Below are 25,837 nucleotides of genomic sequence, written 5' to 3'. Positions count from 1 at the left end.
CTCTCCCAAATAAGATAAGAAATTCACCTTTCAATAGCTGCTCCACATCCTCTTCTGGGCATCAGGCCTGTAAGTAGGGCCAAATAAGAAAGAAAAGGAACTATATCCAAAAGGAGCTGCAAAGCCCAGCCATCATGAACCAGCAAAGGCTGGGGAAACACATATGAAACTGTATTTCAAGGATGCTTGATTAAGGGTCACTGGAAAATAGGACTGAATGGGGGTGAGTTTATGTGACTGGAACACATTGTCAACATTCTGGCAAGAACCCCAGGAGGTGACACAAAATTACTTTTGGGGTAGCTCTTAGAAGCCTGGAAAAAGCAATAACTCAAACAGAGTGAGTTTGAAATGCCTGAATTTCCAGAGGAAAGAATTCAAAATTCTCAGGAAGTGGATACGTTAAAATAGATATATTGTAAGGGAACGGAACATCTTCCAGAGGATTATATTCCAAGAGAAGTCCTAAAAGATGTACCATTCACTAACTGATGAATGCGGCCATCAAAAACATTCAGGAGTGTTTTCTATGAGCTAACAGTGGGAGAGTCTGTCCTAAAATTGTGTTGCTGATAACAATGGGGTGATGGGGCCCAAAATAGAGGTCAGGTAGCATCACTTAATAGCCAGAAGCCAGGGATCATACTTATAACCACCAATAAGATGGGAATGTCCCAGAACCCATAGAGAGTTATGGGGATAGTAAATAAAATATAGTGCTCCTAAGGGCAAAATCTGTTGGCAGCCTACAAGAGCAATGCTTAATATATTATAACCACAGAAGAACAAGAATGGATGATCACGAGGCTGAGGAAGGTGCCTTAATAAAATGTCATGACGCCTTGCTTAATTTTCAGTCCTTAGTCAGTTTCCAGACACAGAACTAACTGGCTAAAAAAAGGGCTGATCCCTAGGAGAAATGAACCTGCAACACTACAAGTATGTACTGTAAAAATTTCACCAGGTCCTTTCCCCAGAAAACCTATGGTCCTTCATTCAAGTGGTAATGTACCAGGGAAATAGAAACCCCCAGATGTCTCAAGGATTGAGTTGACATTTAGACCAGAGACCCAAAGCATCATCCAAGCCAAGCTGTTAGAGCAGAAATATAGAATTCAGAAAATAAATGAAATCTTTAACAAAATTCAGTTTGCACTGGATCTGCTGCATTTGTGGACCTAGCTGGAGATCATTTTTCCAGTCCCCAGATGAATAACTGTGACTGATATACTTAGGTCCTTGCACTGTGGATTAACAGCTGTCATTGTGAGGAAAGCTGAGTGGGAGCTTCAGAAACTGTCTATCCTAGCCAAGATGGTGAATGAATTACATACATCTCAGAATGGCAGAAATGAGTCAACTTCTTAAAGATCTAAGGGGTGCAGGCTAGTGATCTCTTTTTTATCTCGATTTGATTCAACAGTCTGGCACCTGTAGAAATGAGATGAATAATTAAGAACAACTATGGACTAGGGCAAACTTAACCAGGTAGTAGCTCTAATTATGACAGGAGGATGTAGTAGAGCAGTTTAACATAGCTTCAGGTCTATGGTGTATTGCCAACTATTTGGCACATTTTTTCTATTTCTTACAGGAAAGAAGATCAGAAACAATTTGAAACACGATACCTGGTGGGCTTCTTTGAGTTCAGAGGAGACACCTTCCACACCTAGAACATCACTGCAACCTATACACTGGATGCTATGAAAGAATGCCATTTTAGAGCAGAGCCTAGATCAAGAAAGGACTCTTCATCAGGTTCAAGCTGCCATGAAATCAGCCCTGCCAACTGGGTCATACATCCTGGTAGATTCTATAATGGTGGAGATCCAGAGGTGGGAGATGTGCAATGTGGTGTTTATAGCAAGCCCCAGTAAGAAAATCACTATAAAGCCCCTTGGGTTCACATGCAAGCCATACCATCCATAGGGGAGAATTGCACAATTTTTATAAACAATTCCTAGTGTGCTGCTGGGTGCTGATAGAAATGGAACTCTTGACCATTAGGCCCAAAGTGACCATAAATCTCGAAGTGACCATGAGTTATGATTTATTGGCCATGCAAAGTCAGGGAATTTGGAGGGCCCAGCAGCAGTTCATCATAAGATAAAAATGGCACATCCAGGACAAAGCGTAAGTGATAATGAGAGCATAATCCAGCTGTATGTGCAAGTAGCCCAGACCCCTATGTAACCCATCATCTTGGCATCAGTGCCTCTCCCCTTTCACACATCCAAAGACATATAGGGGAGAGGGAGAGAGTCTTGTAGGACCAGCTGAAGACATATGAAAATGACTGAGCTTGGTTTACAGATGGCCTGGCTCAGAATGCAGAGGGAGGCCTAAAATGGATCATGGCAGCATTACATCTTCACTCAGGGATGTCTGAGAAACAATAGTGAAAAAAGTTCTTCCCATTCCCATTTAGCAGAGTTTGCAGACCAAAACTGGTCATCTACTTTGTGTGCAAGAATTTTCCAGAGTCAGAAAATGACTTAGTTACCATGTCAGGGACCAAATATGAAAACAATTAGAGGGTTGCGTACCATAAATTATGAAATAGAGGTCTGTGAATGACATATGGGAACATATCCATCATAGAAGAATCCCTGAGTGACCAAGTAGGCAAAATGATTTATTGTCATTAGCAGCCTTTGTCAGTGGCCGTCTCAATACTGGCATGATGACATGACCACACAAACCAAGAAGCCAGAGTGGCAGAGATAGAGGCTAGTCACGAATCCAGAAGCATGAACTCCCTTCCACATTCCAAAACTGATGTAGCTACTGCTGCCTATGACTGACTTGACAACAGCAGAGACCAAGAGTGAGTCCCTGGAACAGCACTATTCTTTGAAGAAAATATGTGGTGGTCATTTAATGACACTGTAGCCTTCCCATTTGGAAATGACCAGTAGTTCATCCTACAAGAACAGATACCTATTCAAGGTGTAGAATTTTCCTTTTTCTGCCTGCAGAGACTCAGCCCATACCAATATTCATGGGCTCACAGAATGCCTGATTCACAGACACAGAATCCCACACATATGGCATCTAGCCAGAAAATTTACTTTATCTTTTTACAGAGAAAGAGGCATGGGAGAAGGTCCAGGACCATGGGGTCTACTGGTTGTATCATCTGAAAGTTGATGGCCTGATAGCGTGCTGGAATAGTGTGCTAAAGGCACAGTGATGGGTCAGCTAAGAGACAACATCCTGTGTGGATTGAAGGGAATTCCCCTGTTTTTAGTATACACATTGAATCTGAGACTTTTCATGTGGCTCTGTGCCCCTATAGGAAAAATATATTGTTACAGAATAAACAAGCGGTGGAAGCAGATGTGGTCCCACTTACAATCATCTCCAACAATCCACTGGGAGAAGCTATGCTTTCTTGACTCATACCTTTGGGATCTGCAAGATTAGGGGTCCTCTTCCCCAAAGAGGTGCGACAATCCCAATGAACTCCAAGCTACAGCTGCCACTTGCACGCTTTGTGTTCCTTGTACAGTGGATCATCAGAAAAAAAGGTGTCACCATCTTGTCACAGGCAAGTGACTCTGATCAGTAGGAGGAGGTAGGGCTGCTGCTACACATTAGGGTCAGAGAGGAACAATTGTCCATCTTGGATGATCTACTTGGGATCCCAAGTAGGAAATAGTTTTCTGGATCTGAGGTCCCCACTCAGAAATCAGGGCTTGAGTCACACACAGATAGGCCACAGAACACAAGAGGTAAATACTGAGAGTGAGAGAAATTTAGAATAATAGTGAAAGAGAGAGATAGATGATGGATACCAGTTGTGGACTCACAAACATCTGCAGTACAAGGGTCTGCAGTTCATCCCACTAACCTCCTCAGAAGGAGAGGTTTACCCTCAGAAGGAGAGGACCACCAGAGCCTTTGAAGTGTTGGCCTTCACAAATGGAGCAAGAAGTGTGTCTGAATGGTGCAAGAGGTAGACACTGTCAGACACAGAAATGGGCCCACCAGTTCCCCTCTCAAGAATGAATGTGATGCCCAGATACCCCCAGCTATTAGATCCTTAAAAGCCTCCTCTGCTGAGGTCACACTCTAGTTGGGGATTAGCTAATAAGTTGTTAGCTAATAAGTTAACAACTGAGCGGGACAATGGTACTAGGATCTGGCCACGTTCATCAAATGCAAGGTTCCTCTAACAAGCAATCTACCGAGTTCTCCTTTCCACTGGTAGAGGCTTTGCCAAGCCTGTGTCAGCCTGACAGCTTCTCCTGCCCAACCCTCCTTCCTTCCCTTCTTGCGCAGCAACAGCCTTTTGCACTCTTAACACCATCTCACAGCCTACTTCTCAGAGAACCCAACTTATGACTCCTGAGTACTTACCAAAAGAGAGCTGAGACTTGCCTTTCAATAGTATTTACAAATCTATCACCAATGTAAATTCTGCCTCTGCCCTCAATGAACTGATTTCACTCATGTCTAAATATCCATTCATCTATGAGCTTAACCTAGATTTTCTCATGTGCTTTAAGCTCTTGGGAAAGTTAGAAATGACCCATATCACTCAGAGGTTATGCAGAGAGTAAAAATCACATTTATATCAGTCACATTTATAAATATACACATTTAAGCTATAGGAAGTATGTATTTATATTCTTATATATTTGAGAATGCTGTAGAAATAGAACATTTAATCAATCATTTCTATCATAAAATGATCTAAATAAAGTGAGTGATGGCTTCATTTCAAATAGACAAATATTTCGTGAAAACCTGGTATGGGTTAGGTTCTAGGCTGGTCAATGGGGAGACTGTGATAATAAGACAGAGTCCATAACTGAAATAGCTCTCAAGCCAGGATACAGAGGCATACTAACAGATCATTTCCATTTACTAAACACCTCATTTTTAATTTGGAACTATTGGGGTGTGTAGAGATTCCAATTTATTTTCACCCACATCTTTTTCTGGGCTCATACGCCAGTTATGCCTGAACGAATGTAAGAGCTAGCAAAATCTGAGTGCTAAATGTGAGACAAGGCCGGGCGCGGTGGCTCATGCCTGTAATCCCAGCACTTTGGGAGGCCGAGGCGGGTGGATCACGAGGTCAGGAGATCGATACCACGGTGAAACCCCGTCTCTACTAAAAATACAAAAAAATTAGCAGGGCGTGGTGGTGGGCGCCTGCAGTCCCAGCTACTGGGGAGGCTGAGGCAGGAGAATGGCGTGAACCTTGGAGGCGGAGCTTTCAGTGAGCTGAGATAGCGCCACTGCACTCCAGCCTGGGCGACACAGCGAGACTCCGTTTCAAAAAAAAAAAAAAAAGTGAGATAAAAACTTTGATGTCAGGCATAATTTAGTTACCCATATTTGGTCATCCTCATTGTCAAATAGTGAGTTATTAATAAACACTCGTTTTAGTGAGCTCCCCAAGAGAGAGCCCTCCTCCCAGTTTTATTACAGAGTAACTGGTATCTGAGATAATTAAAACCAACAGTGCATCAAAAGAAGGTGGAGTGGAGATGACCTAGGTTCCAGTTTCTAATTTTGGATGGGGTGGGGTTAGGGGAACTGAAACAAAAGAGCTGGGACCAGAAGGGATAAAGAGTTATTTTGTGCCATCTAAAGCAGTGCTCCAAGGGAGAATATTTTGCATCGTAAACACTAGGGTTCTCTAAGGCAGCAACATCCTCTCATTGCCAGGACTGCATGGTTAGGTTATCACCGAACCCTTGGCCAGCTGACTTCTACATGGGATCTGCTTGAGTCTGGGCCCCCTTTGATTTTTCACTTGCCTCTGAGTGATGAGTTAACTGAGCTCTGTTGCTTTCAATGTTCATATCCTTGTGATCTCATGGAGTTGATGGGGTTTGATTATCAGACTTGTTCTAAGAAATTCAAGGTAAAGTCCCTTTAGCAACAACCATTCTTTGTTTGATAGAGTCAAATAAACATTATTCTAGTTTCTTTCCTCTCTCAACTTTGTAAATGCAGCATCATTAGGAAGCATCATTGCCTGGGGAGGCATATAACATTACTCCTATCTTCCCTGTTCACTGAATTTTTTCAAAAAAATGAAAGGAGAGGAAAGGAGAGAATGGAAAGTGAGCTGAGGTAAGGGGACAGGAGAGGAAAATATAATGCTGTCATTCTAGCTATGCCCTAAGGACATATTCACCTTGTAGTGGAGGCTCTTAAAAAACAGTCCCCCCAAAAATCCTTGGAGGCTTTGAAAAGAACACACTGCTACCAGAAATTCCTACATTTATATCTGAATGGAAGGGGGTTTTCCATGTATTAGGTATATGGGTTTTATTATTTTCATTAGGACTGCGCTACATTTTCAAAAACAGTTTTGAAAAATAGTATTCAGATAATGCAATAAGAAATGTGCAATTCTTCAACTCTCAGAGAATAAGTAGAAAATCTATTAGTATTGCATTCCAGTGGAATTTCCAGGAAAGCTTCACAAACACAAACACTTCTTAAACTTCCAAGGAAATTTTGCATTATGCAGGGAAAAAAAATTAAAAGAAAGCAGTATCACCATTTTCTTTTAAAGGATACTTCACAATTTTAACATAAAAACAATTCTTTTTACCAATGCTTGGGCTGAATTAGACGTGAAGAAAACATTGGGGGCAACTAACATTGCAAAGAAGGGATGTTATCAGATTATAATTTATTCTGTTTTCTTATAAGCCAAATGTAAAGTTGATTGTAACAGAAAGGCTTAGTTTCAGATTAGCTCTTCCTGCAGGATTTATGAATATCATTTTAATCTCTCTAATAAAGCCAGGCGCGTTGGCTCACGCCTGTAATCCCAGCACTTTGGGAGGCCAAGGTGGGCGGATCATGAGGTCAAGAGATCGAGACCATCCTGGCTAACATGGTGAAACCCCGTCTCTACTAAAAATACAAAAAATTAGCCGGGCGTGGTGGCAGGTGCCTGTAGTCCCAGCTATTCGGGAGGCTGAGGCAGAATGGCGTGAACCTGGGAGGCGGAGCTTGCAGTGAGCCGAGATCACACCACTTCACTCCAGCCTGGGTGACAGAGCAAGACTCCGTCTCAAAAATAGATAAATAAATAAATAAATAAATAAATAATCTCTCTAACAAGAGAGAAAAGTAAATTATTTTCTGATAGCCATGTGGCCCATGTGCAGGCACAGCCCTCTAAACCAACCTGCTGGTAGGTTTCAGAGACTCCAAGAAGAATTGCTCCAAGTCTAGACTGTGCCCACTCTTCCTGCATCTAGTAGCCCCTCAGCAAAGACTAAGATAAATAAAATCTCTCTGACCTTCTCAAAATTAAGGATGTGGAGAAGATGAAAAACAGACAAAGCTGAGCAACTTTTCAAGTGAAGAAGGTAAAAGAGTGGCTGTATTGGTCTGTTTTTACACTGCTATAAACAACTACCTGAGACTGGGTAATTTATAAAGAAAAGAGGTTTAATTGACTCAGTTTCACATGGCTAGGGAGGCGTCAGGAAACTTACAATCATGGCGGAAAGCAAAGGAAAAGTAAGCACGTCTTACCATGGTGGGAGGAGAGAGAGTGGGTGCAAAGGGTAAGGCACTATACTTCTAAACAACCACATCTTGTGAGAATTCCATCACAAGACAACACTAGGGGGATGGTGCTAAGCCATTAGAAACTGCCCCCATGATCCAATCACCTCCCACCAGGCCCCTCCTTCAACATGTGGGGATTACAATTTGACATGAGATTTGGCTGAGGACACAGAGCCAAACCATATCAGTGACCAAAAGAAATGACAAAGGCATTCTCATAATGTGAGCACCTACCATGTAACAGTCACCATTATGGGTGTTTTTACATTGTGGAAATAAAGAAAGCCATCTAAATAAGAACAGACAAAGGCTATTTATTCAGAATTTACTGTAGCAAGAGAGTCAACCACTGTCACTTGCATTTTGGCAGAGATAGAGATCCAAAGGCACACAGAGGCACTGGAAAGCTTTATAGTGGAAAGAATGGAAGGCTTCAGGTGTGCACTGATTAGGGGCAGTTGGCCTGGGAAGCCATAGGTGGGCTAACTAGGAGCAGGGTAACCTGTACAATTGGTTGGGGGGGTGCATATTTGGCTTTCTCTGGTTGGTATAAACTTGGAAATGTGGATATAAATTAGGAAAAATGTCATTTATTAATTAAGTCCAGGCCATTTGGGATTCATTGTTAGAGAAGCTGTTGTTTGACTTTCTGGATTGCCACTAGAGCTAGTGATCTGGTTTCCTAGAAGTGTGACTTACAGCAGCCCAGCTTCCTGGGCTGGTTACTATAGATATTGATTGGATTCCTGGGTTGGTTACTGCAGATATGGGTTGAATTCCTGGGCTGGTTACTGTAGATATGGGCTGGATTCCTGGGCTGGTTACTGTAGATATGGGCTGAATTCCTGGACTTTTTACTGTAGGTATGGGTTGGATTCCTAGGCTGGTTACTATAGATATGTGTTGGACTCCTGGGCTGGCTACTGTAGATAAGGGATGGACTCCTGAGCTGGTTACTGTAGACATGGGTTGGATTCTTGGCTGGTTACTGTAGCTATGGGTTGGATTCCTGTACTGGCTACTGTAGATATGGGTTGGATTCCGGGGCTGGTTACTGCAGATATGGGTTGGATTCCTGGGGTGGTTACTATAGATATGGGCTGGATTTCTGGGCTGGTTACTGTAGATATGGGCTGGACTTCTGGCTAGTTACTGTAGATATGGGCTGGATTCCTAGGCTGGTTACTGTAGATATGGGTTGGATTACTGGGCTGGTTTCTGTAGATATGGGCTGGTTACTGTAGATATAGGCTGGATTCCTGGGCTAGCTACTGTAGATATGAGTTGGATTCCTGGGCTGTCTACTGTAGATACGGGTTGGACTCCTGCACTGGTTACTGTAGATATGGGTTGGATTCCTGGGCTTGCTACTGTAGATATGGGCTGAATTCTTGGACTGGTTGCTGCAGTTGGTGGGTCAGGGTTTTATTTCATGTGGTCTGGCCATTCATTGTCTGCTTGTATATTCAGCCTCTCCACACAGATTGGCTCATTTCATTCTCACCTCTACTCTGTGAATTAGGGATTGTCTTCCCATTTCATGACAAAGTAAACTGAACTTCAAAAGTTGACAGAATCTTGTTTTAACAACTCAGCTGTTAATTTCCGAGTCACAAATTTAATTCAGGTTTAGCACCATATTACTCTGTACAGACATGGAGACCCTTAGCCTGATCCACTGTTTTAAATCTTGGATGATCAAGAAACACAAGCTTTCCTACTGATGAGAGTGCTTAGGGGAATGTTCCCCCAGGCAACTCTCAGAGCCAGTACCGCTGTACCACATCCTAACTGCTTCCAAAGAAGCTTCTAGATACAAAAATAAGTCTAACAGATGTTGAGTTTCTCCTCCCATTCTGTGTGTCTGTCCACTGTTCATCCCTCCTCCCTCAATTTATCAGTCTAGTATGACAAACGCTAATGCAGGATTTAAGGGCTGGGGTACAGCCAAATGAATTAATTCAGAATTATAACCTATTATTATTCCACATTCTAGTAGATTTGAGAGATATTTAAAGATATTATGATAATCAGCTGAGTACCATGTGAGAAATAGGCTAGGGCATTCATTACAAGAGCTCCCAGTCAATGCTTATCACCCAAGAAGGGGATGAGTTTAGGGTTCAGGAAAGCTTAGACACCAAAGATGGGCACCCAGATGGAGGGAAGGCATGCACCTTTGTCCTCAGCTGTTTTCTCTCAGGGCTACTTCCCACCTGTTGCTTAGGTAACTCACCCTTTCCCAGGGCGAAGCTATTCCTTGCATGGTTTGACATCTTCCTTTGCTGGTATCTGTTTCCAGGCCTGGACTAATATTTCTGCATGACCTTACATGGCTCACAATAGCTGATGATAGGCAGGGTTTGGAGTAGAGCTTTGGGACTGCAATCCCATCAATCTCCTCATTTCCAGGTTTTTCTGCCCCAGAAGGTATGTCCTTAAGCCTGTAGTAGAAAAGCCAATATAACTTTTCCTCAGAGCGAGGCAAGTATTTAATCATTACAATTTGTTGCATGGCTCCTCTGGTAAGTGGAAACCTAAAATCAAGGTTTGGTAGGGCTGCCATAACAAAGTAGCACAGATTGGGTGGCTTAAACAACAGAAATGTATTTCTTAACAGTTCTGGAAGCTAGAAGTTTAAAATTAAGGTGCCAGCATGGTTGGTTTCTCCCGAGGCCTCTTTCCTTTAACAGCAGAGGGCATTTTCTTATGTCTTCATGTGATCTTTTCTGTGTCTGTGTCCTAATCTCCTCATAGGGACACCAGTCACACTGAATTAGGGCAAACCCTGACCTTCATTTTAGCTTAATTATCTCTGTAAAGGCCTTATCTCTAAATATAGTCATATTCCGAGGTACTGGGGATCAAGACCTCAACAAATGAATTTTGGGGGATACAATTTGTCTTGAAACACAAGGCTCCAGCTTGCATACCAAATGGGACTCCTGGAAGCGCCATTTCTACATCTCAATGGTTGGGTCTGCTTGACCAGCTCTGAGTTCTCTCAGACAGCCCCAGCCACCTGGACCAGTAACTGGCACAGAGAACGCTGGAAGTTTCCAGATAAGCCTTATCTAAGAAGATAAGGGCTTGCCCAGTACAAATATTCCCAGGAAGTCAAAATGAGAAGAAATGTCCTGCCCAGTAGTAATGATAAACTAAATAAATATTCAGTTCTGAGCAATCTGATGAGCAACTTTGTCCCCATGAAGGAAGAGTGGGAGGCTAAACGTGGGCTGGGGAAAGGAGGAAAAACTGAAGTAGAGGTTCTCTCTTCTTTGGTTAGAGGCTAAATCAAGGTAGCCTGTAACCTTCTCCCAGCAGCTATTACTGCTCTGCTCTTGGTCCTAGCCATCATGAATGGGCCCCAAGAGCATCCACATTCTCCCTCCATCTGCCCCTCGGCTTCCCAGCTCCAGCACCTGCCAGAGCCCAGTCACTCTTGCTCACTGCCCAGCACGACATCCTCTGTCTCGAGATTTAGGAGCAAAGCATCCTTATCAACTCCTCAAGATCAAAGCCCTGCCAGGAACTTGCTCTCCATGAAATGTATAGATCAAAACCCTGAGGATTTTGACATTTATGTTTTTAATAGATTTTTTTCCTTCTTAAAACACCCACAGGCTGTGACTGAAGTGGAAATGTGTTTGCTTTTAATTGCACTGCATGCTTCATCTGCTCTGAGGCTGCAAATCCTCCCTCTCCTCAGAAGCTTAGCGTTTGTATCAAACAGAGCTGGGAATGTGAAGAGGAACAAAAAGTCTGCAATGCCACACGATAAGAAAATTCTTTTAAAATTCTTCAATAACAGGAATCTAGAGAGAGTTTAATTCATAGATGAAGAAGATTTAGAGGACAAGGTCACTGCAAACCTTATAATAATTGTTTCTTGCAACCCCCATCCCCCATTTGGAAACTGGCTGCATTTCTCTTCATTTAAAAGGTAAATATTTCCAAGTCTGTGGCAACATCGGTCTATAACAAGCATTCATTGAGTGCCTCATAGGTTCTTTGGGGCACAGAAGGATGAACGAGGTGTGGCTCTCGTTTCAAGTTGCTTAGAACCCAGTATTTTCAAAGTGGTTCTCCAGACTGCATACATACACCAGAGACATAAAACTGGAAACCTTTTCCCATCCGAGTCCAGCTGGTCTCGTGCCTAAAGTTCTCCTAAAGGTTTTGCTTAAAACATTCTCAAACCACCTATTCACACATCTGAATTAATATTCTCTTCTGTGTTCTGAATTGGGATTAGTTGGAAATATTAACAATCCTGCTTTCCTGAATAAGAGGATTATAAGCATTCTTTAGAGGTCTCAGAGTTCAATTACTAACTTCTCTGCATAATAATAAGTATCATTCCTTCAACAGCAATATTTTCATTAGAATGAGCAAGGCTGAGTTGCTTGCTCTAATACCTACTCTGGAGATATATATTTCTAGTTTCAAACCTATGCATCTAAACTAACAGACTCTGAGAATCACTTTTGGAATAGCTCCCTGTAAAGGAGTCAAGTGCATGCAAGAGATCTTCCCCATACCTGTCCCTCTCTCCCTCCCTCCCAGTTTCTGACCTTAGTTTCTTCCTCTTTCCTGCATAATTGTAAACCAGAGCATCTCAATATGAGGTAAGTCTGAGAGTGTATACATTGTTTCTCAGGTTTTTACACTAACCCCACCTTGGATTCAGGCTAGCCAATCCCTAACCTAAAATGGCACAACTATCTCAGGTGTGTACGAGTTGACATTTATTTTTAGGCAAAACACATTGATCTGGCACCTAATGTGCACTATAGCCTGTACTGGTTCTACCTTGGATACAAGTTATGGAAAACAAGGTGTCTGTCCTGTTATAGCATCCTGGTAGTACTGTCATACAGGACACGATGTCACACAGAGACATCTGTCCTCTGCTGCAGCTGGTTCTTTTCTTCCCATACCTCAACATTTGCTCTCTCTTCTCCTCCACTTACCTACCTAATCTCTACCATCTGGACCAGGAGATGTGCTTTGCTAACACTGTAAAATAGATCATGCATATAACCATATTACTTCCATTTTAGAGATGAGAAAACTAAGGATTAGAGACTATAAGTGATTTATATGTAGTATTCACATTCACGGTGAGTAGTTGAAATAAGTTTAGTTATTCTAAATCCAAAGCTCATGGTCTTTCATCAATATAAAGAATTGATGGTGAAATTATATCTTGCAATTTAGACCTTTGTGGGAAATGCATATTTTTAGGAATATTATCTCATGTTGCTGTCACCACAGCTCAATGGGAAAGATAACACAATATCATGCATGGATCTCAACCTACCTCAGAATAACTCAGAAAATTAGGACAATCCTTTATAATATCACAGACTCACTTTCCTCATCTGAAAAGAAGGATAGATTTAAATAACCTTCCCTTGAAATGCTCGAAAACAGAATGAGTTAGAATAGAACTTGAAACATCTTTCCTAGCACTTTCTACTGGCCACTTGATTTCAACTCCCTTTTCATCTGTCTTAATTTCATACCAGCCTAGGTTGAATCAGATCATCTCTAAAGTTCCTTTCCAGGCTTAAAATTTTATTTAAACATATGTAGCCATTTCTTATTCCCTTCTTTCTTGTAGCCACGTGACTATGCTATTTGGTTCACAGCCAAATTATGCAAAGAATTTGTAAAAGATTGATAGGATGGTCTTTTCATCCAAGCATACATCCATGGGCTATAATTGTGTTGATTCCAGATGAGTTTAAGTGACATCAGAGGAAGTTTCCTTTCCGCCTTCCCCTCTACCTCCCAGGCTATTATTGTTAACATCAGCCAGAGGTAAGGAAGTGATAGGTACAGGCAACAGACACAGTAAATGAATTATCTTAAGCAAGTTATTCCTTGGCAGTGAGGCAAGCAAACCAGCAATTTATCTGCAGTACAACTCCAAGTTTTTCCAAATCAGCTGGCATAGTGTCTTCACTGGCTTGCATATTCTACCTAGTTTTCATTTTTCTAAAAAATACGGGAATTCTGTTCATGTTTTTTTTTTTTTCTCCTTCTTTCTTTTCATTAAAAAGTAAGTACTTTCTAATTCCAGAGACTGATTAAAGAGTAGACAGGAAGTCTGACAGTTATCAAATATAGAGAATTTGAAGTTAAAATCACGGTCTGTAGTAGACTTGCTTTTACATATTGATGCCAGAGTCACCTAAGGTTATTTGAGGTTAATAGTTGATGATTGAGCTGTTCAGTTCCCCTCAATTTGGAGATTAATTCTCCTTCTTTGCAAAGAACTCCACCATTTAGTCAGGGTTCCACTCTACTGGGCTTGTTTTCTCTCTTTTCATTTAATCTAATTTGATGAACCTAATCCTTTGCACCAGACCACCTCCATCACCCAGCTCCCCAAACCCAAGGGCGGGGGTAACAAGACAAAAAATAGTTGAAAAATGTATCTAATCAACCAGAAGCAAATGCATTTCTAATTCAAGATTATGAATATGGGTCACCCTTTAGAACAAGCAAACACAAGTCAAGCATCATTCTTCTTAATTTGTTCCAGGTCATTGTTCTCCTCTGCCTGGCTGCAGAACGCTAACGGATCATCTTGATAAAAATTCATTTTTTCATCCATCTGTTATATTGCACTTTTAATGTCAATTTCTCCTAATGTATCTTGACTTTGCCCCAGCCCCAGCTGCAAACACACTACATTTTATTAGAATAAAGCCTCATGTCTTGTGTCTCTAAATGAGAGAAGTAGCTACAAGATCATTTTCTCCCCCTGCATTTGCAGTTTTAAGTTTCAACATATGTTAGCATAATGCTTTCATGCAATACTATTTCTAAAGACAGAGGCCCTTCTGAATCAATTTCTTACATTCAGAACCAGGTCAAATCAAATAAGCAGTTTATGCACATAAGAAAACTGGTATCTGATGGCAACAAATGTCAAAGGCAATAGAGAAGAGAACATTTCATTTGGGAAACAATTCTTAAAGCATAGAAAGTTTTCTTCTATCCTAATCAAATGAGAAAATGGAAGGGGTAAAAACTCTCTAATTTTTTCCATAGCCATCTGACAAAACTAAGACCGATTAAAGTTTTTAAAGTAAGAAATGCACAGACAGATGACTTCTCAAGTTCATATATGAATTATAAAGTTATGTACTCAGAGTGGGAAGATGCTTCTAAGCAAACCCACACCTCAGCAGCCCTTCTCTGGCTGTAACTCCAGATATCAGAGCAAGACTAGGGGAAACTTGGCAAAGTGAGAGACAACACTGTGATGGCAAATGAGGACCCACAGCCATATAATAGGAGAGACAAGACAGATAAAGTCAGATTCCAGTTACAAATGAAGAAACTGAAACATGAATAATTTTAAGGATTTGCCCAATATTAACATTTGCAACAAAAAAGACAACAGCAAAACTCAGACTGTTGGATGTAAGTCATAACTTGTAGACCTTGGGATACCTTGAAAATGTCTTAAGGGAGAACATGACAGAGTCTGTATACAGCAGTGTTTTAGGGAAATGAGTGAGTATAATGCATTGTTTCTCCAAACCACTGAGTCCTATCTGCAGGGACTTAGGAGAACAGCCTATCAGTTTCTATTCATTCTGGCATTTGGGGGACCCCAAAGATGATTATTGTTCTGTTGCTTCCTGGAATGGAGTCCTTACTCCTTCCCATGATCTACAAAGCCTATGAGATTTGAGGCCTTCCCTGACCTTTCTGCAGACCTTACCCTTCCTCCTATGCTGCTGCCCCAACACTGGCCTTGTTACCACCACAGTACTGTGATGCTAGCTATTCCATCAACCTGGGAAGCTTCCCTCCACCCAACCTGAGCTTTGCACAGCTGGCTCCTTCCCATTTGTTTCTCATTTCAGATGTTTCTTCCTCAAATTGACCTACCCCCAAACACCCTATGTAAAATACCTCTCCTCATCACTCTTTACCAGTAGTACTTCTTTGCATTGGGATTAACGCTATTCGATATTTCCGTGTTTGTTTGCTTACTGTCTTGCTCCACACAGAACACATTTAGAATGCAACCTTTTAGAGCAGAAAATGTATCACCAATGCCTGGCACATAATGGAATCTTGACAAATGTTTGAATAAGTGTAGCAGAAACCCAGACAAACAGATTGGAAGGCAAAACTCCCTTCAGTGTTGGTATGCATGCTGATTTGAAAAAAAAAAAAAAAAGGGTTGGGGGGGGAGATTATGAAAAAACTATTTCTTCCTTCCTGGCATTGTTTTATTACCATTCCCCACTTCCATTAAGTGCCCTCTTACCTAGCATAGTCAGTATTCATCTTTTTATTTGTATGTCCTTGCAAGGCAGTAGCTTTATTATATATTTAAATTTGCCTAAATGATTATATACATATAATTCTGTTTCTTTGTTCATTCAGTAACATATTCTTAGACATATTCTTGGTCATAATTTCATATGTAGCGTATTATTTCTAGCAGCCACATGCTGTTCTATAGCATGCCTTCACCAAACCTTACATTTCCTTTCTCTTGTGCTGAGAAACTCCCTGCTGCTATGAAAAGCACTGTGACAAATCTGCTCCTTTATGTCCCATTATGAATGTGAATGGGGATTTCTCTAGGATATCTGTCCAAGAATGGAATTTGGGGGCCATAGGGCATTTGTATGCCCTAATTTGACTAAGTTCGACATGGAAACCTGCAGTTCCTTGGATTTCTGAATGCCAAATTGCCCAATACACCTGCCAATTCCAGCTTTCTAATTTGTATGAATCTGATCATTTTAACTGATAAATCTTTGTTATCCTATTTTTTAAATTTGCTTAAAAATAAGTTTGAGAACCTTGTTATATGCCATACATATGCGTATATGTGCATGTGTAGACACACATATGTATATGCCTGCATATTTTTATATATTTTTTTCTATTCATTTTGTTATTTTTTTCTAGGCTGGTTACCACATTGTCTACAAAGAATAACATTCACATCTTCTCCTAAAATTCTAATTCCTTTGGCGTATTTTCTTATAATTGAGTGCAATGCATCTGGTGCACATGAACAATCATTGTGATAACTTGTTTTGAATTTTAAAGGAAATACATCTAACTTCTAAGCATTTTAGCTTTAAAACTAGCTTATTTGTTGTTAATCATTCCAGTTTTCTGATAAGTGTATTGAAAGGTATAATACTGTAAAACATTCACATATGCTTTAGCCATGTCCCACAACTTTTGATATGTGCTGTTCCCATTGCCCATTGTTCTTTTTTTTTTAGACAGAGTCTCACTCTGTTGGCCAGGCTGGAGTGCAGTGACATGATCCCGGCTCCCTGCAACCTCTGCCTCCTGAGTTCAAGTGATTCTCCTGCCTAAACCTCCTGAGTAGCTGGGATTACATGCAACACCACCCCTGACTAATTTTTGTTTTTTTAGTAGAGATGGGGTTTCATCATATTAGCCAGGCTGGTCTCAAATTCCTGGCCTCAAGTGATCTGCCTGCCTCAACCTCCCAAAGTGCTGAGGTTACAGGCATGAGCCACCGCACCCAGCCCCATTGTTCTAAATATTTCATAATTGTTAAGACTTTCTTTGTAATTCAAAATTATTTAGTAATATGTTACATATACTTATAGGATTTTAAGACTATATTTATACTCCTTATTTCTAATTTGACTGCATTGTGGCCACAGAAGATATTCTGTATGATACTGAGATTTAATTGGTAGTCTAGCACTTGGCCAATTTTTGTCAGTGTTCCACATATGTTTGAGAAAAACGTGTCTTCTCTGAGCAGTGAGAGTTCGTTTAGATTTCTACAATTTTTCTTCATCTTTCAAGCTCTAAGTGAATTGTGTTAAATTATTTACTTATAAATATTGAGTTTTTTATTTCTTCTGCCATTTTGCTTCTGTTTACATAATTATATTAGTAGTGCATATATGTTCATGAGAGTTATAATTTTTAATGCTTTTGGTTTGTTTTTTAATTTTCATAAAATATCCTATGATGCCATAGGAATGTTTTCTCAAATTCAATTTTTTAGATTATGATTGCCACTTAAGCACTTTTTGATGCTGTTGTTTACAATTGCTTGATAGTTTTCAACCTTTCTTTTCCCCAAACATTCTGTGTCTTTCTGTATTAAGAATGTCTTGACAAGGCACGGTGGCTCACGCTTGTAATGGCAGCACTTTGGGAGGCCGAGGCAGGTGGATCACAAGGTCAGGAGACTAAGACCATCCTGGCTAACACGGTGAAACTGCGTCTCTACTAAAACTACAAAAAATTAGGTAGCCGTGGTGGTGGACGCCTGTAGTCCGAGCTACTCGGGAGGCTGAGGCAGGAGAATAGCATGAACCCTGGAGGCGGAGCTTGCAGTGAGCCGAGATCACACCACTGCACACCAGCCTAGGCAACAAAGCAAGACTCGGTCTCAAAAAAAAAAAAAAAAAAAAAAAAAAAGTCCTTTGTTGGAAAACATGTTCCTAGATTTTGTTTTTGCCTTTCTTTTGGTAAGTTTAACTCATTTACATTCATTGTAATTTTTAAATTATGCATCATATTTCATATTTCAATTTACTACATTTTCATTTTATTTGTTTTCTTATTTTCTATTTTCTATTGATATGTCAAATTTATAATCAGTGGTTTAAATTCATATTTTTTTATTATGGTAGATTACCTTAAACTGATGGCATTTACTAATATTTAATGACCTCTATTGATTTTTTTAAGATTACAATTATCTATTATTTTCCTAAAACAATACAAGTAGCTTACAATGTATCTTTGATTGTCCCTATGTTCACTTTTTTGATATTGCTAATAATTCTGGATTGTTATAAATCTCCTTCTATTCTTCTTTAATTTTCTTTGATCCTTGCTCTTTTAAAATATAATGAACTTTACCAAGTGTTTTCATCATCTTTATTTTCTTTAACTCTTGTGGCATCCCTCTAGAGTTATTTCTAGTATTTGAGTACTTTCTGTAAAACAGTTTCAACATATGTATTCAATTTACAAAATTTTAAAGACTTTGTAAGCTGGAGTATCTATTTATTGGATCCACAAATTTTAATAACAGCATGATTGGATACAAATCTCTAGATGCAGAGGAATTTTTCTTCAATACTTCAAACATATTACTTCATCATTTTCTTGCATCAAATAATGTGATTCACAAATCTGTCAATTAAATTATATATTTTTTGTAAGAGAGCTATTCTTTCCAGAAGCCTTAACTTTTTTTTTTATCTGTTATGTTCTTAAATTTTACTGTAGCATATGTATGAGTGGGTGAATTATTTAAGATAGATCAGCTATGGTGTGGTAACCCCCAAACACCAGTAACTTAATACAATAAAGGTTTATTTACTTACCACACAAATTTCAATGTAGGTTTACATGGTCTCTTCTCCACCCCATGACTCAAACATCTAGGTTCCTTCCATCTTCACAGGTTCTCATCTCAACAGATGGGCTCCTTGGTTGCAATGAAAGACAAAGAGAGAGATTAGAGAATTGCATGGGATATTGTCAATGACTAATTCTAGGAGTGCCTTATATCAATTCTATCTACAAAAATATTGTAATCTTATTATAAGGAAGGGAGAAATATTATTTTCCTTTGTGTCCAAATAGAATACTCCTAAACCTCATCCCATCACAGAATCCAGCTCAAACCCTAGAGTCTCCAGGTAATGCTCAATCATTTCTCTCAGGTCTAGATGTTAAACCTCCTGGTTCTATAAACCAAAACTACAGATAATCCTTTTAAAACTCACATAGAGAGTGGAAAAGGAAGAGGAGAACTGCAATAAATAATCTTATGTGTATAGTAAAAGAATAAAATACACAATAAGTAGCCACCGACCCATAACAATTTTGAAATCCAACTGAGTAGACATTAAGAACACACCTACACCAAGGTTGGTGAAAATTTATTGGTTTCAACCTATGACCAATTATATATATTTTAATTAATTTTAGAGGTGCAACATATTTTCCATATTAGTCAGAACAAGACATGTTTGGAGTTGAAACAAATTTACTTGTCACAGTGACTTACCAGAACAAAAATAAATTTCTTATTTATATCAGCAGTGGCTCTCCCCTATCCTATATCTCAGAGACCCCAGCTTTTTCTATCTTGTGTTGCTGTCATATGAACAAATTATATAAGTAAATAGTCCTATTGCCCACTCTAGTGCTTAAAATCTACACGTACATTGCCTCTGAATCATTCCTTACCACCAAGCAGCCCGTAGAACTTCTGTTAACACTAGCTCTAGAGAACAGTGTTATTAATTTGGATCTAAGTCAATTCACATCTTTAGTATGGCTACCTCATTACAGAATTATGTCTAGAGTAATTTCATATATTGCACAAAAAATTCCCACTCATTTCTTTGGTATGCCTTTTCCCCAATCTCTTGATTCTTTCAAACACTCGAATTTTTACAAATGTCCCATATTGCATTTGACATCTCTTATTAGACTAAGCTAGCCTCGGGTTCTGATCTACTATGGACCTTCTGTTTCCTCGTAAACAAGGTTTGATGGCCATATAATCTTTCTCTCCTGCTTTTGTTATTGTTGCTATTTTAGTCTTGACCTTTATCAACTTCCTACTCCTATCATAGCTAGGAGATAGAAAATTCTGTGAGAAAAGTCTGTAAGTTAAGTTAATATACCTATAGTAAATATATTAACTTAGCTTACATTGCTTAAAGATGAGGAGTTCTTATGCACTGCTTTCTATTTCAAGTCATTGCAGACCATAAACACTGTTTATTGATCATATGGTCTTATTTCTCCCAACCACCTCTCCACTTCTGATATGATATGGAAATGGTAACACTGTATAACTTCATTTATGAGAGGTTAGAAAAGTAATATGATTATGGAGTTAAATATCAATGTAATTAAAACATGTATTTGACCAGTGTATTGTTGAGAATACACTGGTCCTGGCCTTATGCTTGATAGTGAGAATTTAAGGAGGAATAAGCTATAGTAAGAAGGTGCTCTCAATTTAGAAGGGAAAGACCCACACATAGCCGGTGATTTTTTAAATGAGTCCAATGAAAGATGTATGCACTGAGGACTGGGAGATTGTAAATGAGGGCACCCAGTCCATAAGGAAAAATGTGACCAAGATGAATCTTAAAGGTAGATTTATTAGGTAAGCCCATTTTAAAGAGCAAAAAGAGCATGAGCAAAGACACAAATATGAGAAACAGTATGATGTTGACTTCACCCAGCATTAGATATCATGGGGAATGAGCCTGAAGGAAGGAGTGGTGGAAAATGGAGCCAGAGATATTACACAGTCCAAAATCACTAGAGTCCTTCAGTGCCATGCTAAGGCTCTCAGACTTCAACCCAAAGGGACTGTGAAGCCCTTAAAGAAAATCAAGCAGAAGACTGAACCAGATGATGCAGAGCTTAGATAAATTCTTTGTGCTTCACTTTCCTTACTACATGTGTGCAGAATATTTCCAGAAACAGTCCTTTTTAGAAATCACTTTCTCAGCACCCCTTTGTGTTAAGCATCTGTATTAGGCCCTTCTTTCATTGCTGTGAAAAAATACCTAAGACTAGGTAATTTATAAAGCGAAGAGGTTTAGTTGGGTCACAGTTCTGCAGGTTTTATATGAAGCATAATTCTGGCATCTTTGCTTCTGAGGAGGCTTCAGGAAGCTTAAAATCACGGCAGAAGGTGAAGGAGAAGCAGGTGTCTTACATGATGGAAGTAGGAGCAAAAGAGAGAGAGAGTCGGGGCACGGGGGTGGAGGTGCTACGCACTTTTAAATGAACATATCTCACAAGAACTTACTGTCATCAAGATAGCACTAAGCCATAAGGGATCCATCTCCATGATCCAATCACCTCCCACAAGGCCCCACCTCCAGCATCAGGGATTACAGTGCAACATGAGATTTGGTTGGGAAGAAATATCCAAACTGTATTAACATCATCTTCTCGCCTTCATCAGCCAAATATTCTGAGTAAACAGGCACCCCTGTGCTACCTGACTACAGAAAGACTGCCTGGAGCTCCTTCTTACACCTGTTGCACATCAGTCAGGGCAAACCTCCGAAACAGACCAGGAGCAGAGCTCCTCTTTATCACACTGCTCATGGTGAATCCACTCAAGATTTGGTGGAAGTGTATCACATTTACCCACAGTAAAGTCAGGCTCTTGGATATTGGCCATGTTTCCACATCTAAATGTGTTCTGAGTTTCTCATTTATTCACTCTACAAGCATTTGCTAAGTTCCTACTATGCCAGTGAAAACCAAAATGAATTTTAAAAGGCAGGCATTGTGAATTTCTCCAGGAGCAGACTCTGACACAGGATTCCTGTGTATTCGGCTCTTAAGGAAGTGCTCCCAGGAGAATTTCATGAAAAAGTAGAAGAAACAGAGAAGGAAAGAGGATAAAGTCAAGCAAGGGTGATTTCAGGCAAAGTCCCAAAGAAGAGAGTTACAGCATGATCCTGCATAACACTGGAGTGTAAGTTAAATTCCAGAGCTTACCACAATTCAGAGCAAGAAAGCTGGACTTGCATAATCCCACACAACTCAGTCATTGATGAAGCCCTCCCTGAGGGGTGTACCATCCCAGGATCCTCAGAATCTGTTTCCTGCTCACAAACCAGCTCTAGTAACCTAGGGTCTCAGGTGTAGGTCCTTAGAAACAAAGAAACACCACAGCTGAGGCATACGTACTAAGAGAGGGTAAAAAAGATCTGAATGCATCTGAGTAGAATAGCAATTAGATGTTCTAGGGCCATCAAGAAACACATAATTTAATGGGGAAGACAGGAATGTGATCAGAAAGATATACTAAGGAATTTTACATACTCTGAATAGAAATCGGTATATGACACCATTCAATAAATAAATACTGAAGTCATCAGCTCTCCTGTCCATATGAACGAAGTCTTCATCAAAGTGAAGGCGCTGGCTTTCTCTCTGTGCCACAGTGTTTTATCTTATCACCTTCCAGCATGATGAAACTTTATCTTTTTTTTAACGACTTCTAGTTTACAATCAGCTGCACCACAAAGGAACTCTTAGACTTTGTGTGATCTGTGATCAATGTGACTAGCAGGTGTTAATTATTTGTCTCCTTTCTTCACTTGATAAAGCCTTCTTGTAACCAACAATCTTCTTATATTGCAAGCTGCAATTGGTCATAAACATTCAAGTTTACCTACAGGGCTACTTTGAATATTGCTATAATCAATGAAGATTTCTTTTATTTTTCTGATTGACAAATAATTATATATATTTATGAGTTCCATAATGATGTTTCAATACATATAATGTATAGTAAATGAATTAGGATAATTAACATATCCACCAACTCAAATATTTATATCTTTGTGTTGAGAATGTTCTTTATCCTCCTCCTAGCTATTTAAAACCATATATTTTCAATTACACTCATCCTAGAGTGGTATAAAACACTAGAATTTATTCCTGTTATCTAGCTGAAATTTTGTATCTTTTAACAAATCTCTCCCTATATTCTCTTCCCTCTACCATTCCCAGACTCTAGAATCTTCTGTTTTACCTTTTTTTAAAGAATAGAGACAGGATCTTACTATGTTGCTCAGGCTGGTCTTGAACTCCTACTCTTGAGCTATCCTCCCACCTTGGATTCCCAAAAAGCTGGGATTATACATGTGAGCCACCATGCCTGGTCCTATTCTACTTTTTATTTCTATGAGATAAACTGAGTTTTGCTTCTTTATATGAGTGAAAACATGTAGTGTTTAGCTTTATGTTTCTGGCTTATTTCACTTAACATAACGTCCTCCAGTTTCATCCATGTTGATTCAAATGACAGGGTTTCATTTTTTATAGCGGAATAGTATTCTTGTGTGTGTGTGTGTGTGTGTGTGTGTGTGTATTTCTAAACTCTCACCTGTCAGTAGAACCAGAACCTCTTTGTTTTATATGTTTATCAATGTCAAATTGCAAATCACAAATAAAATAATTTTTATTGACTTTCACATGTTATGGGACTGCTTTCAACCTTGTCCGGAGTTCCTTACCATCAGTGTATAACTCATGACTAAAGATGAAATGCCTGTTTCCATGTTTAACATGAACATCCAGTGAGGTTATTTTCTTTCCTAATTAATTGATTATGTTCCAAATAAAACCAGACAAGATTAAGTGACTCTCCCCAAAATGCTCATTATTTTAATTGTACATATTTTGACTTGAAAATTGTCTCATCTCTGGAGGACATAAAATTGTATTCAGTTACTCATCAGAGCACAAGAAATTGGAGTCCTTCAGAATCCTCAATGAGATACCATCTCACGCCAGTTAGAATGGCGATCATTAAAAAGTCAGGAAGCAACAGATGGTGGAGGGGATGTGGAGAAATAGGAGCACTTTTACACTGTTGGTGGGAGTATAAATTAGGTTAACCATTGTGGAAGACAGTGTGGCGATTCCTCAAGGATCTAGAACTAGAAATACCATTTGACCCAGCAATCCCACTGGATAGATACCCAAAGGATTATGAATCATTCTACTATAAAAACCCATGCACACATATATTTATTGCAGCACTGTTTACAATAGCAAAGACTTGGAACCAACTCAAATGCCCATCAATGACAGACTGGATAAAGAAAATGTGGCACATACACACCATGGAATACTATGCAGCCATAAAAAAGAATGAGTTCATGTCCTTTGCAGGGACATGGATGAAGCTGGAAACCATCATTCTCAGCAAACTAACCCTGGAAAAGAAAACCAAACACTGCATGTTCTCACTCATAAGTGGGAGTTGAACAATGAGAACATTTTCGCACAGGAAGGGGAACATCACACACCAGGACCTGTCGGGGGGTTGGGGGCTAGGAGAGGGATAGCATTAGGAGAAATATCTAACATAGATGACGGGTTGACAGGTCGATGGGTTGATGGGTGCAGCAACCATGGCACATGTATAACTATGTAACAAACCTGCACATTCCGCACATGTATCTCAGAACTTAAGTATAATAATAATAAAAAAAAAGAAAATTGGTGTAAGAAATTTAGACTTGATATTTGTTACATTAAGATGATATATTTCTGCAAAATGATTTCCTCACAGGGTGACTTCTCATGTGCCCAAATAAACATTAGTTGTGTGATTATCTTTATTCCCACAAATTTCCAGAGGGGTTTTGGGGTAACTTATAAGGAATCTTAAGAGTTGATAGGATTAGAAAAATTAAATATAGAAATAAAGAATGTTGGCAAACAAGGGCATGGACAAGGAACCAGTTAAACCATGAGAAAGCATCTTATAATGGCCTACAGAAGTACTGGGATAAAACTAGCAATTAAACATTAACTGAGCAAGTTAGAATATTCTTTATTTTTTTATTATACTTTAAGTTTCAGGGTACATGTGCACAATGTATAGGTTAGTTACATATGTATACATGTGCCATGTTGGTGTGCTGCACCCAGTAACTCGTCATTTAATATTAGGTATATCTCCAAATGCTATCCCTCCCCGCTCCCCCCACCCCACAACAGTCCCCAGTGTGTGATGTTCCCCTTCCTGTGTCCATGTGTTCTCTTTGTTCAATTCCCACCTATGAGTGAGAACATGCGGTGTTTGGTTTTTTGTCCTTGCGATAGTTTGCTGAGAATGATGGTTTCCAGCTTCATCCATGTCCCTACAAAGGACATGAACTCATCATTTTTTATGGCTGTATAGTATTCCATGGTGTATATGTGTCACATTTTCTTAATCCAGTCTGTCATTGTTGGACATTTGGGTTGGTTCCAAGTCTTTGCTATTGTGAATAGTGCCACAATAAACATACGTGTGCATGTGTCCTTATAGCAGCATGATTTATAATCCTTTGGGTATATACCCAGTAATGGGATGGCTGGGTCAAATGGAATATTCTTATGATCTGAGGGGAAACAGATTTGCTGCAAAAGCAATGAAAGTAAAAACCAGTATCTATTAGATGTAAGAGAATATTAATTTCTGATTGTACAAATTTTAAGAAGAATAGCATGGCTTCCCCATACTTGGAAGAAAAATCAAATTCTATTAAAGTTAATGTTGAGTGAGGACCAGCTGAGGAACCCAAAGAACTTCTCATTTTACAAAGATAGGAACATTTAAAAAAATTGAAATGGGCAGTTTAGTGGCACCCTGATGAGGTGGCATACATTATCCTAAAGAAAACTAAATGAAGCCAAAACAGAGATCTAAAAGGAGGGGTTTTAGGTTGCAAAC

General features: G+C 39.5%; 1 long non-coding RNA gene across 1 annotated transcript in view; it reads right to left on the bottom strand.

Annotated features, from left to right (window-relative positions):
* LOC750796 (uncharacterized) overlaps window positions 1-25,837 on the bottom strand; it is a 163,173-nt gene that overhangs the window by 65,228 nt on the left and 72,108 nt on the right. The window contains exon 2 of the long non-coding RNA XR_001716773.4: window positions 18,936-19,039. This is a non-coding gene — a long non-coding RNA (uncharacterized LOC750796). The remainder of the gene's footprint in view (window positions 1-18,935; window positions 19,040-25,837) is intronic.

Source organism: Pan troglodytes, chromosome 3, assembly GCF_028858775.2.
Source record: "Pan troglodytes isolate AG18354 chromosome 3, NHGRI_mPanTro3-v2.0_pri, whole genome shotgun sequence".
Classification (NCBI taxonomy): Eukaryota; Metazoa; Chordata; class Mammalia; order Primates; family Hominidae; genus Pan; species Pan troglodytes.
This window is presented reverse-complemented; position numbering and strand designations above follow the sequence as displayed.